Genomic DNA, 17,129 nt, shown 5'->3' with positions numbered 1-17,129 from the left:
ACCTATTCACCACGACTTGCCTGACTTCCCGGAGCCCAGCCATTTGTATTTTGGTAATCCGTATTGATCGCTGGAATATCAAAGCCATTCATTTTTCACAATAATCTGCTGGAGATTACAACACAACCCCAGAGCAGAAACACGTGAGGCCTCAGTTTTGAACAGTAACGCCCAAACCGTGTTTTTCCTGCATGAGCATTCACATTTATTGGAGACGAATTCAAGTGTGTAACATACAGCCTCAGGGTGTCAGACCTGGTTTATACTTAGAAGAATTTAGCGTATTATTCCTTGACCGTCATGTAAAAAAAAAAAAACATTTAAACAAAAAAACAGTTTACCCACTTCTCGCACCTCATCCTCCTCACTTTTGGCAACAACCCTCTGTTCTCTGTGTGAGCTAGGTTTTATGGACCAATTGGTTTATTGATTGATTCCAATGATTGATTCCAATTGATTGATTCCAAGTTACTGATTGATTCTCCAATGTAAAGGAGATCATACGGCATTTGTCTTTCTCTGATTTATTTCACCTAGCGTAATTCCATGTTGTTGCGAATGGCAAGATTTCATTATTTTTATAGCTAAGTAACATTATTCCATTATACATTCATGTATATATACACCATAATCTCTTTATCTATTCACCACTGATGGATACTTAGATTGTGTTCATAGCTCAGTTATCGTAAATAATGCTGCGGCGAACATGGGGTGCATCTGTCTTTTCAGTTAGTTTTCATTGTTGCTGTCTTTTGCTTTTGGTTTGGGTTTTTGATAAATACTCAGAATTGGAACTGCTAGATCACGTGGGAGTTCTATTTTTAATCTTTGAAAATCCTCCATAGTATTTTCCATAGTGGCGTTCCAATTCGCGTTCCCACCAACAGTGCGCAAGCTTTCCCTTTGCTCCATAACTTTGCCAACACTTGTTATTTCTCGTCTTTTCTGACACTAGCCATTCTAATAGGTATGAGGTATCTCATTATAGTTATCCCATGGTGGTTTCTATTTGCACTTTCCTGATGATTAGTGATGTAGAACCTTTCTTTATGTACCTATTGACCATCTATATGTCTTCTTTGGGAGTGTCTATTCAGACCTTTTGCCATTAAAAAAAAAAACAGATTGGTTCTTTTCTATTTTTATTTATTTATTTGCTATTGAGGTAAATGGGTTCTTTATATATTTTGAATATTAACCCCTTTTCATGTATGTGACTTGCAAATATTTTTTTTCCCATTCAGTGGATGGCCTTTTCATTCTGTTGGTGGTTTCCTTTACCATGTAGAGACTTTTTAATACTGTAATCCTGTTTATTTACTTTTGCTTTTGTTGCTTTTGTTTTCAGTGCTATATTTAAAAAAAAAAAATATCGACAAAATCTACACCAAGGAACTTACCACCTGTGTGTTCTTCTAGGAGTTTAATGGATTCAGGTCTTCCACTCCTGCCTTTAATCCATTTTGAGTCACTTTTTGCGTATTATGTAAGATAATGGTCAAGTTTTATTGTTTTACATGTGACTGGCTTAATTTTTCCAATACCATTTATTAGAGAGACTGTGCTTTAATTACTGTATATTCTTAGCTCCTTTGTTGTACATTAATTGATCATATACGTGCAGGTTTCTTTCTGGCTCTCTCTCTTCTGTTCCACTGATATGTATCTTGTTTGTTTTAAGATTTTTGCATTCATGTAGTATTTTGAGAAGAGGCCTCCATAAAACCCCAGGAAGGAAAGATTTCCCATCTTCTGTGTCCAACAAATAATCGATCCTTTCAAAAATCAAGTTTTTCAGTGCAAGGGTTAAGGGGAAGAAAGGGGGTTTAAAAGTTAAAACACACCAACGGTTATCTGGCACAAGATTCTTGAAGAAATTGCTAATGCCTCCATGTTCCATGCTTTTCCATGGCCTGGTGCCTGAACTTAGCAGAACTTCAATAAAAGTCATACAGAAAAAATAAATGGAATGGAATCTAAGGAGCTCAGCAATTATGTTAGAAATGTTTATCTAAGGAGAAAAAAAACTAAACATCAATTTTTAGATCCCTTTTTATTATAAAATATAAAGGGACTGAAGGTTTATCTCCAGATTGCATTGGACAAATGAAATGCATATGTGTTGAATATACACTGATTTTTCCCAAATAATGAATCTGTCATGTGGTTTATTCAACTCTGCTCTTGGTTTGAAATCCTGAGTGCACAGTCTGTATAGCCTTGCAGAGTTCAGGAAGCTGAACATATGAGGGTCTTGACATTGATATACCTTCTTCAAAACAGGTGCCTCTCTGTACGTATGAAAAACTTGAAGAAGTACCTAATGGAACTAACAGGCTCGGTTTAACTAATTCACTTTGGATTTATATTGAGCATCAAGCACTCAAACAGGAACAACCTGATCTATTGTAACTGGAGTATTTGTGTGTGTGTGTGTGTGTGTGTGTGTGTGTGTGTGTGTGTTGGGAGATTATATACTGAATGAGGATATGCCCATTATTGGGATGTGGGGAGAGGAATATGGTTTTAGTTTGCATATTAATTAAAAAGGTGAAGTTCATACACACCCAACCCTGTTGTTTAATCATAAAGCACAGAGGATTCAGAATGGGAGTAGTCAAGACTTTGCAGCATCATAAAAACAATAAAAGGAACTTGTCCCCCAATAATAAGTGATATGAAGGTACTTGTGCCCCAAATACTACAAAAACTAAGCTGTAGATTCTGTATCTAAGGTACAATGTGCATTTATAAAAGTAAAACCTGATCATTTTTTTTAACATTTTTTAAATGTTTATTTATTTTTTAGAGATAGACAGAGACAGAGCATGAGCAGGGAAAGATCAGACAGAGGGGGAGACACAGACTCTGAAGCAAGCTGCAGGCTCCGGGCTCTGAGCTGTCAGCACAGAGGCCAATGTGAGGCTCAAACCCATGATCCGTGAGATCATGACCCGAGCTGAAGTTAGACTCTTAACTGACTGAGCCATCCCGGAGCCCCAAGACTGATCATTTTCTTAATGTGATGTTGGTCCAGGTCAAAATAATACAAATTTCAAATCAGAAAATCAGAACAGTTTGGGAACACCTTAAGAAGATCTTCAGCAAGCTTGAGTAATATAGGCAGACCAAGAACCCAGGCAAGATCTGAGTAAAGAGATCTCTAAGAAGAGCTCAAACAAGTGGTTGGTGAGACAACTGAAAATAAAATCAGACACCACTATTCAGTGTCTGATTTGATGACTTGTGACTAACTAAAAATGGTATCCTAAAGTAATGAGGATTAAGCATTAGTATTTAATACCGACTATGGAAAGGACTTAGTGTAGTGTTTGGCACTTGGTAAGTACCCAGTTAATGATAAATATTAAATACGCAGTTTCTGTTTCAACATAAAAATTCAATTATTTTCAATAGACCCTTTGGCTGCTTAATAAAATCTTGAGTTTAATAGGAATTATTAATTCGGGTAAACGTAGGTGATGTGTATTAGTTATCTTTCGCTGCATAACAAATTGCCCTAAAATTCAGTGACTTAAAACAACACTGTTTATTATCTCCTAGATTTTGCAGGTCAGGAATCCAAACCCAGCTTAACTGGGCTTCCTGGCTCAGGGTCTCTCACAAGACTATAATCACCCTGTTGGTATGGGCTGTAGTCATCTTACCTTAGTTTGGGTTGCCCTTACAAAGCATGACAGGCTGGGAGGCTTCTAAACAACACAAGTTTATTTATCATTCTGGAGGCTGGAAGCACAAGATCATATGCCAGCATGGTCAGGTACTGGTGTGCATCCTCTTCTGAGTCGTAGAGGACTAACTTCTCATTGTATTCTTGAATGACAGAAAAAAGCAAGAGGGCACGTGGTGGTCTCTACTTATCAGGGCACTAGTCCCGCTCACGAAGGCTTCGTGTTCGTAACTTAATGACCTCCCGAAGTCCTACCTTCTAATACCATCACATTGGGGATTAGGATTGTAACCGATGAATTTGGAGAAGACGCAAACATTCTGTCCATAATGTGTATCTCAGAAAGAGAGCAAGATGGCTAGCACTCACCATCTTTTCTTACCTAATCTTGGGAGTGACATTTCATCACTCAGGGAAGGGGATCACGCGAGAATGTGGAGCATCACTAGGAATTAGGTATCACCAGGATCCATCTTAGAAACCGTCAACCATCGGGAAAATTGAAAACACACACCAGTGACGGATTGAAGATCTTGACCTGCCACTCCCAAGGAGTTCAATTTAAACAAGGCCCTTTATGGAGCTTTAGTGCTATAGTCCAGAGTGGAGGCTATGGCATAGACCAGTTGAGGTTGAATCAGACTGCACACATTGTGTGACCCCAGACCAGAAATGTACTAAATCTCCCTGATGGGCAGATTGTCCGTCTATAAAAAATGTCAATCATTTCTTTTTTTTTTTAATTTTAATGCTTATTTATTTTTGAGTGAGACAGAGCACGAGAGGGTAAGGGGCAGAGAGAGAGGAAGACGCAGAATCGGAAGCAGGCTCCAGGCTCTGAGCCATCAGCCCAGAGCCCAACACGGGGCTCAAACCCACAAACCGCGAGATCATGACCTGAGCTGAAGTCAGACACTTAACCGACTGAGCCACCCAGGTGCCCCCCAAAAATGTGAATAATTTTAACCCACACTTCATGTTGTTTTTGTAAGAACCAAATGAATCTATACGTATAATCACTTAGAAGACTACTGAGGAGGGACACATGGGTGGGTCAGTTGGTTGAGCATCCAACTTCGGTTCAGGTCACGATCTCATAGTTGTGAGTTCAAACCCTGTGTTGGGCTCTGTGCTGACAGCTCGGAGCCTGGACCCTGCTTCTGATTCTGTGTCTCCCTCTCTGTCTACCCCTCCCCTACTCGTGCTCTGTCTCTGTCTCTCAAAAATAAATAAACGTTAAAAAATTAAAAAGACAAATGAAGACTACTGAAGGATAATAGGAATAATAGTACCTAGCTATCATGGTTGTTGAGAGGACTAAATGAAATGGTGAATGGAAGTTCTTAGCACAGGGCGTGGCTAGTAAGACATCCAACTCATGGTGTCTGCTATTATTAATGTCCACGTTCCCATCCCTGGAGAGAGGAGCCTGCTATGGGTATTATTTCCCCATCTGCTCTTCCCTGAGGCATCTAGAAGAAGGGTTAACTGATCTATGGAGGTTTGGGTGATTAGCAGGAAAACCTAAGGGCTCCCCACTGTTCATGGCAGTCAACCCATCTCAATGTGGCTATCTGACCCCCAGTGTTTCTAGGCCACCCGGTCAAGTGCTAATGAGAAAGTTGGGCAGACATATGCAGCTTCACTCAGTAGGTAGAGAAAAGGAGTCCAAAGTGCCTCAGGAAGACGGGAGGGAGCTAGGGTATCAGGCAGGGACATGACACGAGCTGAGGAGCTGCAGAACACTCGGGCTCCTTCAAGGAGAGGCAGCCCTTAGTGCACAATGGGGTGACACCTGTCTCCAACGTTCCGGGATGAACGGGGACATTTTGCAAAATTTTGCTTAGGAACCCAGGTTTCAGCCGAGTCCTTTTGATGTCCATTGGGGAATATGGTTTCTGAGTGGTCTGGAAAGACAGGAAATGGGGACATTTTTAGGGAGGGAAAATAAACTTGCTTTGTTACTTCCATCCAAATACTAGAATAAATACTAGAATCTAGGGTCCTTTTAAAGGCATTTCAAAGCTGCAGAAAGAAACACAATAAAAGTTGAAAAAGGATTTATGTTACATAGTCACCCACACCAGCAAGTGACTGGTAAACAAAGTAGAGTGTGACTATTATAATGTAGGTCACAGACAGTATAAGCATAGGGAAATTCCTGCATAAGGGAACTAAGCCTCTTATATTAAGCGAGGCACACTGGACATTTCATATGGTTTTTACAACCAAAACAGAGGTCTATAAATGAAGGTCCTAAAATGACAGCTGCGGGGGTTGGGGGGAGTTCTGCCTTGCCTTGATTTCCAGGGGGGAATGTGTTTTTTATGGCTTCTTTTAAGCCACAAAAATACCTCTTCTCTCATCTCCCCCAGCTCAAACCACCACCATGAACTCACTCGCGACTTTTGGTTTTAGTGACCTGACCTCATAGGTTAACAAGGATGAGAACTGAGTGGCTGCTGGCCGAAAAGAATTTTTTTTTTTTTAAATGTTCTTATCATTTATTTTTGAGCGGGAGAGACAGAGCAGGAAAGAGGGAGGGGCAGAGAGATGGAGAGAGAATCTGAAGCAGGTTCCTGGCTCTGAGCGGTCAGCACAGAGCCCGACATGGGACTCAAACCCACAAACCGTGAGGTCGTGGCCTGAGCCGACTGAGGTACCCAGGTGCCCCAAACCTGGTAAATGTGACCTGCTAAACAAACACATTGGGATAAAACAAAATACCCCATAAAGTGAATCTGATTGGAGAAAAAAAATACACACACACGCCGCATTAGATATACGATACTGCCTCTGAAAGAATAATACTTTTTAATTTTCAGATGAAAGACAACTAAGTATGTGTTATAATAAATGGTAGGGAGCCTACAAGTACATGTTAGAATCTTTACAATGATACCTTTCGACTACCTGAGCTTCAAAAATTTATAAATTTGGATTTTTCGAAGAGTTAAAGGGAAAATGTTAGCAAGTAATAAAAAGAGCAGTTTTTTAAAAATTTAACTTTTATTTATTTTTGAGAGACAGAGAGAGAGAGAGACGGAGCAGGAGCAGGGGAGGGACAGAGAGAGAGGGAGACACAGAATCCGAAGCAGGCACCAGGCTCTGAGCTGTCAACCGAGAGCCCGACGCGGAGCTCGGACTCAGAAGCTGTGAGATCACGACCTGAGCCGAAGTCAGATGCTTACCCGGCTGAGCCACACTGGCGCCCCGGTATATGCCTTTAAATACCGTGAGACTTCTAAAGATTGAGCTAACTTTGACAAATTCTCTCTCTCTCATCCTTAAAAGGGGATAATGAGATGCAGCAGATTTTTTTTTTTTTATGAGGATTAAACAAAGTGAATATGTGAAAAATTCAAGATAGGACACAGGACATTTAAAGTCTTCCATAAAGAGTAGCCACTATTATCTTTAATTATCTTTGCCTTTTAGATTTGATCCACTTTGTATAATCTCCCCTACTTACAAACATAGTTCCATATAAGCCTCTGATGAATACAGAGAACAATTTTTAGGCAAAAACAATTCTTCTTTATTTATATTTATTTTATTCACACATGCTCACAAGGGTATTCCCACTTGTAGTTGGACTCATTTATTCATACAATCAATCAGTCATTTATTTGCCAAATATTTATTTTTATTTTAGAGAGCGAGAGAGAGAGAGAGAGAGTGGGAGGGGGGCAGAGGGAGAGGGAGAGAGAAAATCTTAAGCAGGCTCCGTGCCCAGGGCACAGACCGATGCGGGACTCGATCCTATGACCCTGAGATCATGACCTGAGCTGAAACCAAGAGTCAGATGTTCAACCAACTGAGCCACCCAGGCCTTATTTGCTAAGTATTTCTGAGTGGCAACCCATGACAGAGTTAGCTCCTGCTGTATAAAACGTGTTGCCTGGTGGGTGTGATAAACAATAAACAAGACAAAAAAATACGCAAATTACTCTAAACTGAGAATCAGAATGAGAGCTGCTGAAGTGAAAGGTACAGTTCCTTGAATGCATTTTGCAGTGAAACCTAATGTGAACAGGATGGTTCGGCAGGGCTTTCTCGAGAAACTAACATCTGCACTGGGACTTAAGGGTGAGCTGAAATTAGCTAGGGAATGAACATTCAAGCAGAAACAACTACGAGCAGGGAGTCTCTGATTTGGGATAGGTGGGAAGGGGTACTTTTGAGGCAACGAGAGGCAGCTAGCTGCAACTCTGTGAGATTCGGGAAAAGATACTAAATGAAGCCACCAAAGTACAGAGGATCCAGAACAGGCGGAGCCTGGGTGGTCATGTTAAGGACCTTAGTTTTGATCCTGAGAGTGAGGGAAAGCCACTGGATGGCATGAAATAATAAGAAATATATGTCCAATACCAACAATAGCCAAAGTATGGAAAGAGCCCAAATGTCCGTCGATGGATGAACGGCTAAAGAAGATGTGGTAGATATATACAATGGAGTATTACTCGGCAATCAAAAAGAATGAAATCTTACCATTTGCAACTGCGTGGATGGAACTGGAGGGTATGATGCTAAGTGAAATTTGTCAGTCAGAGAAAGACAAACTCATATGACTTCCCTCATACGAGGACTTTAAGAGACAAAACAGATGAACATAAGGGAAGGGAAACAAAAATAATATAAAAACACGGAGGGGGGCAAAACAGAAGAGACTCATAAATATGGAGAACAAACTGAGGGTTATGGGAGGGGTTGTGGGGGGGGGATGGGCTAAATGGGGAAGGGGCACTAAGGAATCTACTCCTGAAATCACTGTTGAACTAGATGCTAACTAATTTGGATTTAAATTTTAAAAAATAAAAAATAAAGTTAAAAAAAAAAGAAATATATGTCTGTCCCTGTTCCTGACACAGACAGTGCTCCCCAAACCCTTGTAAGTAGAGGCACTAAGAGAATCTTTTGTTCTAACATGTGGTCTTTGATCCTGGTTTCTGAAATAAAGTTCCTGAGAACTTTGTAATTTTCTGAATAAAAGGAGCATCTGACACTGAGCCCCTAAATCCCTCAGAATTTTCCGGGTGATAGGAATATATTTTGTTCTAATGAAGTGACTCCTGGCAGGCTTCTTATTGGGGGCTGGTCATCAGAAAGACTGAACCCCGATTAGTAGCTTGGAACTTTCAGCCCCAATCCCTATCCTTCAGGAAGGGGAGAAGCACTGTGGATTGAGTTGATGATGAATCACGCCTCCATGATGACACTTCTGTAAAAGTCCCCAAAGTACAGGGTTTGGGAAACGTTCCGTTTGCTAAACACATCCGTTTACCAAGAGGGTGGCACACCCCAACTCCATGGGGACAGAATCCCCTGTGATCGGGAGCCTGTCAGCCCTCACCCTATGAATCTCTTCAACTGACTGTTTATCTGCATACATTATCATATCCTTTATTTCATAAATACTCTGGCAAATATAAGCCAATGTTTCTCTGAGTTCTGTGAGCTATTCCAGCCAATGATCCAATCCAAGGAGGGGATTGTGGAAACCTTCATTTTGTAGCCAAGTTGGATAAAAGTTAGGGTGAACCAAGGGACCTATTACTTGAGATTGGTGTCTGAAGTGAGGGATAGTCTCGTGGGACTGAGCCCTTAACCTTTGGAGTCTGGGCCAACCCTGATTAGTTTGGGAATGGAATTGAACACTCAGCTGGCGTCACAGAGAGTTGCTTGATGTGGGGGAAAAACACACACACATCTGGTGTCAGAAGTAAATGAGCGAGTAAAGGAGAAACATGGCAGGGCTTTTTTTTTTTTTTTTTTTTTTTTTGGTTGTTTGTTTTGTGTTGTTCTGTTTTCTGACTCAGAAGGGTCCCAAGCAAGGGGAAAACGTGGACAGTTTTGCGTTTAGCAAAATAATTCTGGCTGTTCCGTGGAGAAAAGATTGAAGGCTAATTGGAGTCGACCTGGGAGTACTGTAGTAGTACATTTAAGAAGCAATGGGGGGCGTTGGTGCTGGTCGTAGATGTGAAAAGAAGTTGATTAACCGAGAAATGTTGGGGAAGCAGAATCCCCAGGACCCGGTGATTGGTAGACTCTGGGACTCTGTAGACAAGACATCTTAAGAGAAAGCTATCACGGATAACTAAGAAAATGGCAAAATCCTGGTGAGCGATTGGATAGACCCTGGTGCTCTTGGCTGACATGGGGAGCACAGAAAAGCAGGCATGGGGTGGGGAAGGTGACAGATATGATAGCGGTGGTGGAGTCGAGTTAAATAATGAGGAAAGATACAAAGGAAATCCACAACCAACGTGAAGACAGCAATGACAAAACGTAAGATATGATTGATACTTCAGTGGCAGAGCTAGGAAAAGAGCAAAAGCATTCTTCACTGAGAAATGGAGGTGGTGGCTGTTAATGCCATCAAGTGGACGGAGTTTTCTAAAGAGAATACTCGCCTGGGAACGAGAGCAAAGCTCCAGGGTTATTTTTAGAACTGCCGGGGAACGATGTTCACTATAGACCAAAGAAAGTAAAACCAGTTGTGTTCAGAATGCCCATTGGATGTTAGATAGAGAGCGAGGTACTTTTCACGTATCGTCTAACGCAATCCCCATGGCAACCTAGTGAGGTGAAACTGTTTTGCAGATGTAGACACGGAGGCTCAGAAAGGACTGGTCGTCCAGCTATTACACAGCAAGCCAGGTGGTTCCGACTCTCCTTTATCATGCTTCTCTTTACTGCAACAGGTGTGCTAAGTGATTTCCAGATGTTCCTATGCCACTATCACCCGTGAAGGTATGGTGATTATTAGGTGATTTTTCACTTGCCTAAGAAACACTTCCTTGTCTTTTGTTGATAGCACCCTTATTTCTATTTGGGTGAAATCCCTCCCCGATGGGAGGGATGCCTGATGGAACTGTTCGAGTGCCCTGGACTCCTTATGGCCAGGAGGTAGGAAGGCTGGTGGCCCAAGATAGACTGATACCAGGTTTTATTCCTGGAGTTGGGATTAGAAGCAGCGTGATGCAAAGTCTGAAAACAGTAGGTGCCCAACCAGGCTGTCATATAGTCCCTGATGCCTTTGTCCCTATGCTTCCTGGCATATTCTTTGAGCCATCCTGTGATCCGGTCAGGCAGCTCACTTTTTCCCAACGATTTCCCTTTTGGCTTACAATAGGCAGATCCAGTTTCTGCTATTTTCACCCCCAAACTGCCCCCTGTAGTAGTAAATCCATTCCACGTAGAAGATCAAAGAGCTGCATGGAGGGAGCCATCCCACCCCCCAGCTCTGGCTGCATGTTGTGTTCCGGAGTGCTGAGGGAAGAAGGAAGAGAGGGCACCCTTGGTAACTGACGTGAAGTGCATGAAAAAGAGTGTTTAATAAAGTTTCTTAGGAATGGTCATGGGCAGCGTCTCTCCAACTTCCTTAATAAAGAGAAGTTTTCATAGAGGAAGTTGGATTTGAGCAGAGTTTGGAATGACGTAGTCAAAGAGAAGTGATGGATGGTAGGTAGGACATTGCTTTTTTAAGTACAGAGTTGTAGGAAGTTTCTACGATAGAGATAGACTTTTATTAGGTACAAAGGCAAATGATCATTTAAATGTACCCATGTCTGGGACACCTGGGTGGCTCAGTTGGTTAAAGTCCCACTCTTGGTTTCTGCTCAGGCCCTGATTGCATGAGTTTGTGAGGTTGAGCCCTGCATTAGGCTCTGTGCTGACAGCACAAAGACTGAGATTCTCTCTCTCTCTCTCTCTGCCCCTCCCCTGCTCATGTTCTCTCTCTCTCTCTCTCTCTCAAAATGAATAAATAAACTTAAAAAATAAAAAGAAATGCAGGGGCGCCTGGGCGGCTCACTCGGTTGAGTGTCCGACTTCAGCTCAGGTCACGATCTCGTGGTTGATGAGTTCGAGGCCCGCATTGGGCTCTGTGCTGACAGCTCAGAGCCTGGAGCCTGCTTCAGATTCTGTGTCTCCCTCTCTCTCTTCTCCTCCCCTGCTCATGCTCTGTCTCTTTCTGTTTCAAAAATAAGTAAACATTAAAAATAATCATAATAAATAAATAAATAATAAATAAAAACTCATAAATGCACCCATGTCTAATGATTACTAACTTGGCCTGGGTTCAAACCGGATGCTTCATAATAAAACATTTTAAAAGTTTGCACTTATCATAATCTATTGGCTTTTTGAGAAATATTTTTTTTCCCTCAAAAAAGGTATTGTTCTTCAAAGAACTTCATAATCCATAACAAATTAGATCAACCTCAAGCCACGTATTTTTCTGAGTTAATGCCCAGTCTCATTGGGAAGACCAGCCCTACAGCACCCAGTTTTTGAGGCAAGGGACCACTGCATCCTATGTTAAAGAAACAAACGAATGCAAAAATCTTAATGGTGTTCCATTTAGCACTGCCTAAGGGCTAGAAAAATCTTTCTGCTGCTGCTGGCTGTTTGATACTGGTAGGCCATTCAGGGAATTGGAACAAAAAAGTAGTGATCGCCGTAATAAAGATGTTTCAGAGTGCAGAGAGAGGGGACAATTAATGGAATAATTAATTATGTATTATTAATTATGATGAATAATAAATCATAATTAACAGGTGTATTATAATTACATAATTGCATACGATTTGTGCGTGACATGCGCGTATGATTATATTGTAAGATTATGGTACGTTTTTAATCTGATATACATAATAAATGGACAAATAAAAGGAGCTTACTTTTAACAAATAAATGTTTTGAATAACTTATATTTAAGGCACTCTATTAGTCCACCTTCAGGGGACACCCAGGTCCCAAGTCAATATGAAATTAATTTTGCTCTCCAGAACGGTACACTCAGTTTTATATGTAAATGGGGTCGGGGGGGAAGAGAATACAGTAAATGACTGAAAGTGCAGAATAAGGGAGAAGATAGGTACATCTAGAGTTGGAGACCAAAGAAAGCTTCATGGAGAATTTGGCATCTGAGTGTTTCCTTCTAGCTCCTTGCATGAGAGCTCGGTTCCCTATGCCTTGCGGTAGAGACAAGAAGCCAACTGCTATGGAATGAGGTGACCATTAACATTGGGGAAATATCTGAGAAGAAGAGGTGTCCCCAGGATGGCACACAGATACAATGTGGGACTTGTGCACACTTGGAACCAACCCCCCAAGAAAAGTGAATCTAAGACCGCACCTTGGCCACGTTTGCTCTGGACCTGGCAAAGGAGACACAGCCACTCATGAGGCCGGTGGTTTGTGAGAAGCTCACGTCCAACATGAGTCCTAAAAAGGCGTGAGGTTCCAACTGAGAAGTGGGCTCACCGCAGTTTGAAGCTTCTTTTCTTTTAATATTTATTGATTTATTTTGAGAGAGAGAGAGAGAGAGAGAGAGAGCATGTGCTAGAGCGGGAGAGGGACAGAGAGAGGGAGAGAGAATCGCAAGCAGGCTCCCCACCATCAGCGCAGACCCCGATGTGGGGCTCAGTTCCACCAACTGTGAGATCGTGACCTGAGCTGAACTCAAGAGCCGGACGCTTAACCCCAGGCGCCCCCATTTTGGGGTTTAAAAGCAGGCACCGCCCTTTCTCCTTTATACTCATATCTTGCAGTTTGCAATGGTCCATCGGTGGCTTTGTTCTCCGAGGGCATCGTTAAAAGGTGGATTTTCACCTACTTAGATTTTTGGCAAAGTGTTTCAGAAAGTGGGGAGTGTGGTGTTCTCCACCTATGTCAGGGATGCTCTGTTCGGAAGAAAACACACGCAAAATAGAAATAAAGCAAAATGTCACATTTGGACTTTTGCTTGGTTCTGAAGCACACTGCTGTGGGCATAGCGGCAAGAGTTGAAGTTTCACATGGCTTTGATAAAGCTGGTCTCAGAAAGGGGCGGATTGGTCTATTGACCCAAGTTTTGTGCCAGCCTGGGATTCATGTTTGTGAGAGTTTTGTTTGTTTTTTTTGTTTTTTGTTTTTTTTAAACCACCACATCAGTACATGAGGCTAGCTCGCCTCTAGCAAATACTTGGACCCGGAGACCAAGGGATTGAGTTAGTAGTGAGAGCACCATAAAGTCCTCCAGAAGAATGCACAGAACATGAAATCATGGGGCAAGCTCTGCTGACTGATCCCTTAGCAATGGTGCCAGATTTTACAAATCAACATAGAAGACGTGTAAATACATGCAGAAAACTAGGGACACATTTATACTAATTTTTTCGTCATATATCTGAAATTGAAGTTTATCTGGGCGTCCTGCACTTTATCTGGCAACTCTATTCATGAGATAAGGGTTATAACAAAGGAAAGAGTGACTCTGTAGAAGCCAAACTGAAACTAAGCAATTCAGATAAGAAGCAAAGTTGAGTGGGACATAAAGTCACCTTACCAAACATGGTGAGTAGTTGAGGCAGATCTGACTGCAAGGAGTTTGCCCCATAAAGTCTACGTTGAGTATTCCCACTCTACTCTCTTGGTCAGTAATTGTGGCCCATTTTCCACTTCTTTCCCCCACCCTTATCCCCTACATGGCTCGGGGTCCTCATTACTGATGGAGTCGGCTAGGTTTATGCTGAGGGAGGCTGTTGGATTGAAGGGACTTGTGGGAAACTCCCTCCTTTCCCTTCCCACCACAGATGATTTCCTAAATTCATTGGTAGTTGAATCCTGCCCTCCAGGGACAGGATCAAAGAATGAGTCAGAGTCAAACACTCCAGAGAGGGAGAAAAGGGAGATTAGAAGGGTGGCGATGATCTCATCCAATCTCAGCCCTGAGATGGAGGGTAGGAGAGAATGAAGAGAAGACTCCTTCTTCTTCCCCATGCTGGCTGCACCAGGCAAATTTAGTGAGCATCTACTCTGTGGCAGGAAGGGTGTGTGGACGAGGTGTGACAAGACACCAAGGTTTCTATGTTACTTGAGTGGAGTGACAATGAAGTTTCTAGTCAGTCTGTCCTAAGAAATTCACTCTCACTTCCAAAGGAAGGGGATAGAGGAGAACAGTGACCACACTGACACTAAATATTGAAGGATATACAGAGCTAGAATTGATTCATTCAAGAAATATTAGTTGGGGAAATCTTACAGGGCTGTTTTCATCCTTTAGGTAGAATAAACCCACTGCCTAGTACCTAGAAAACATTCAAGATATAAAAAATGTTGGAGACAAGAAAAATGTATTTCCTGGGGTGCCTGGGTAGCTCAGTTGTCTGGGCATCTGACTTCAGCTCAGGTCATGGTCTCGAAGACTGCGAGTTCAAGCCCTGCATCGGGCTCTGTGCTGACAGCTCGGAGCCTGGAGCTTGCCTCAGATTCTGTCTCCAGATCTCTCTGCCCCTTCCTTGCTCGTGCTCTGTCTCTCAAAAAAATAAATAAATAAATAAATATTAAAAACATTTATTTTTTGACTCTAAGGCAAAAGAGGAAAACTGTAAAAATTAATATTCAGTGTTTTATCAAATATCTAAAAATGTAACATTATATCAGTTATGCAACAACTTACATAACTACATGAAAAGTTTAAATCAAAAGGATGAACAATACTTTCTTTTCTAAAACTCTCTGAATAATAAAAGTTAAAATCCTTGTAACTTTTTCTGGTAGAAATTATATATAATACAGAATGCGATTATGCTAAGACAAAAAGAAGTTTTTTTTTTTTTTAATTACAGTTTTCATATATTTTTTGTTGATGCTCCTGGTTTGTTACGTATCTCCTCTTTAAATTTCTCAAATATGGGAATTAAGTCAGATTTTCCCCTCTATTTATTAATTATATATGAACACCTTGTTGATGAGTTGTTCACTACTAGATAATTTTCATTTTGTGCTCTTGATTTTAAAATATATTTTATTGGAGCAGCTGGGTGGCTCAGTCGGTTAAGCGTCTGACTTCAGCTCAGGTCATGGTCTCATGGTCTGTGAGCTTGAGCCCCAGATTGGGCTCTGTGCTGACAGCTCGGAGCCTGGAGCCTGCTTAGGATTCTGTGTCTCGCTCTCTCTGCCCTCCCCTATTGCGCCTCTGTCTCTCTCTCTTTCTCTGTCGAAAGTAAGTAAACATTAAAATTATTTTAAATAAACGAATAAATATATCTGATTAGCATTTACAGTTGTCGTCATAAATACATTAGCTCTGATGGGTCTTTGAGAAATTCTCTGGTACAGTCTCCTCATTTAACAGATGAGAAAATTGAGCCCCAAGTGATCGAGTTGCCCTGGGTCACACACTTAATAAATGACAGATATGGGACTCCAAATTGGGTTTTATCTCCACTTCCAAAGTTTATTTCATCACGGCACACTGACTTTGAAACATTTCCCGAACACTTTCCTATCTTTTGCAAAATAAAAATGCTGATGGAACATGTAAACTGTTGTCGGCTCATCCCATTAAGATGTAATAGCAATATTATTCTTACCCTTAATTCTCCTGCCCAGGCACACAATTAGCTGTCCTAACTAACCTGAAAGAAAATTATCCATGATAGAGTGAAGATAATCACACTGTTTATTTGCAAACTCTTCTCATGTTCATTCTACATTTAGACTCATGCCAATTGAATTTGGACACGAATACATTCATTACTTCGGTTTTGCAATTATTTGAAATTATAAAAGTAGATACTGAAATAAAAGTTCTTTGGGGGGTGACTTCGATACAGTGTATTAATTTTAATTATACCATTCATGATCATAATATGAATTGATCCTTTGCTTCTGAATTTTCTTCCACGGAATTCTATTTGTTCAAGAATTTCTATAGAGTCTATAACCAGAGTACTTAGGAGCTCTAAGAGACGGGCAAGATTAGTACAATGATAGCTTTCTTCTCTTTGTAAGAATATTTTAAAGTAGATAAAATGAGAGCACATTAGAACCAGAGTTATTGAGCAGGATTTTTTTCTCTTTTTTTTTTTTTTTGTCTGAGCCTCAGGTAAGCCACTTTCTACTAGAGTCCTTAAAATCTTAAAATCTTAAGTATGAATGCCTCATTAAAATATGTTCTACATATTTTTAGTCTGTCATGAGGGTCATTTCCTTCCAGGTTTAAATGTGAACTTTTTCCTTTTTTTAATTTGTGTCTCGTTAGCCTTTTTTAGTTACATTTTAAAATATTTACATCTGGGTCCTTCTTTTATATTAATTCAATCAGAAAGATCACATTCTTATTCCCAGAAAATATGCACTTTAAGACATTTCATTTTTTTTATTATTTTTTTTAAAAAAACATTTAGGCTCTGGGTTGTTTTCAGTATACAAGAACAAATATGAAAACTTAATTTTAGAAAAATCTCCATTTCCTCTCCTACTGACATTTCAAATTCAAAGTAGTTTTAAGAACATTATTAGAATAAGCCTTGGGTAGAATACTTGACAGATGGAGACGAATAAAGGGAAGCCAGCTTTGGAATTCTTCCACTAACTAATCATAAAAGAAATGTCATCTCCTTATTCTTCATTTGTACTCCATTCCTTAAAATTTGCCTCTTAT

Source organism: Panthera uncia (genome assembly GCF_023721935.1).
Source record: "Panthera uncia isolate 11264 chromosome C1 unlocalized genomic scaffold, Puncia_PCG_1.0 HiC_scaffold_3, whole genome shotgun sequence".
In the NCBI taxonomy this organism is placed as follows: domain Eukaryota; kingdom Metazoa; phylum Chordata; class Mammalia; order Carnivora; family Felidae; genus Panthera; species Panthera uncia.
The sequence above is the reverse complement of the archived record's forward strand: the minus strand, read 5'-3'. Positions refer to the sequence as shown.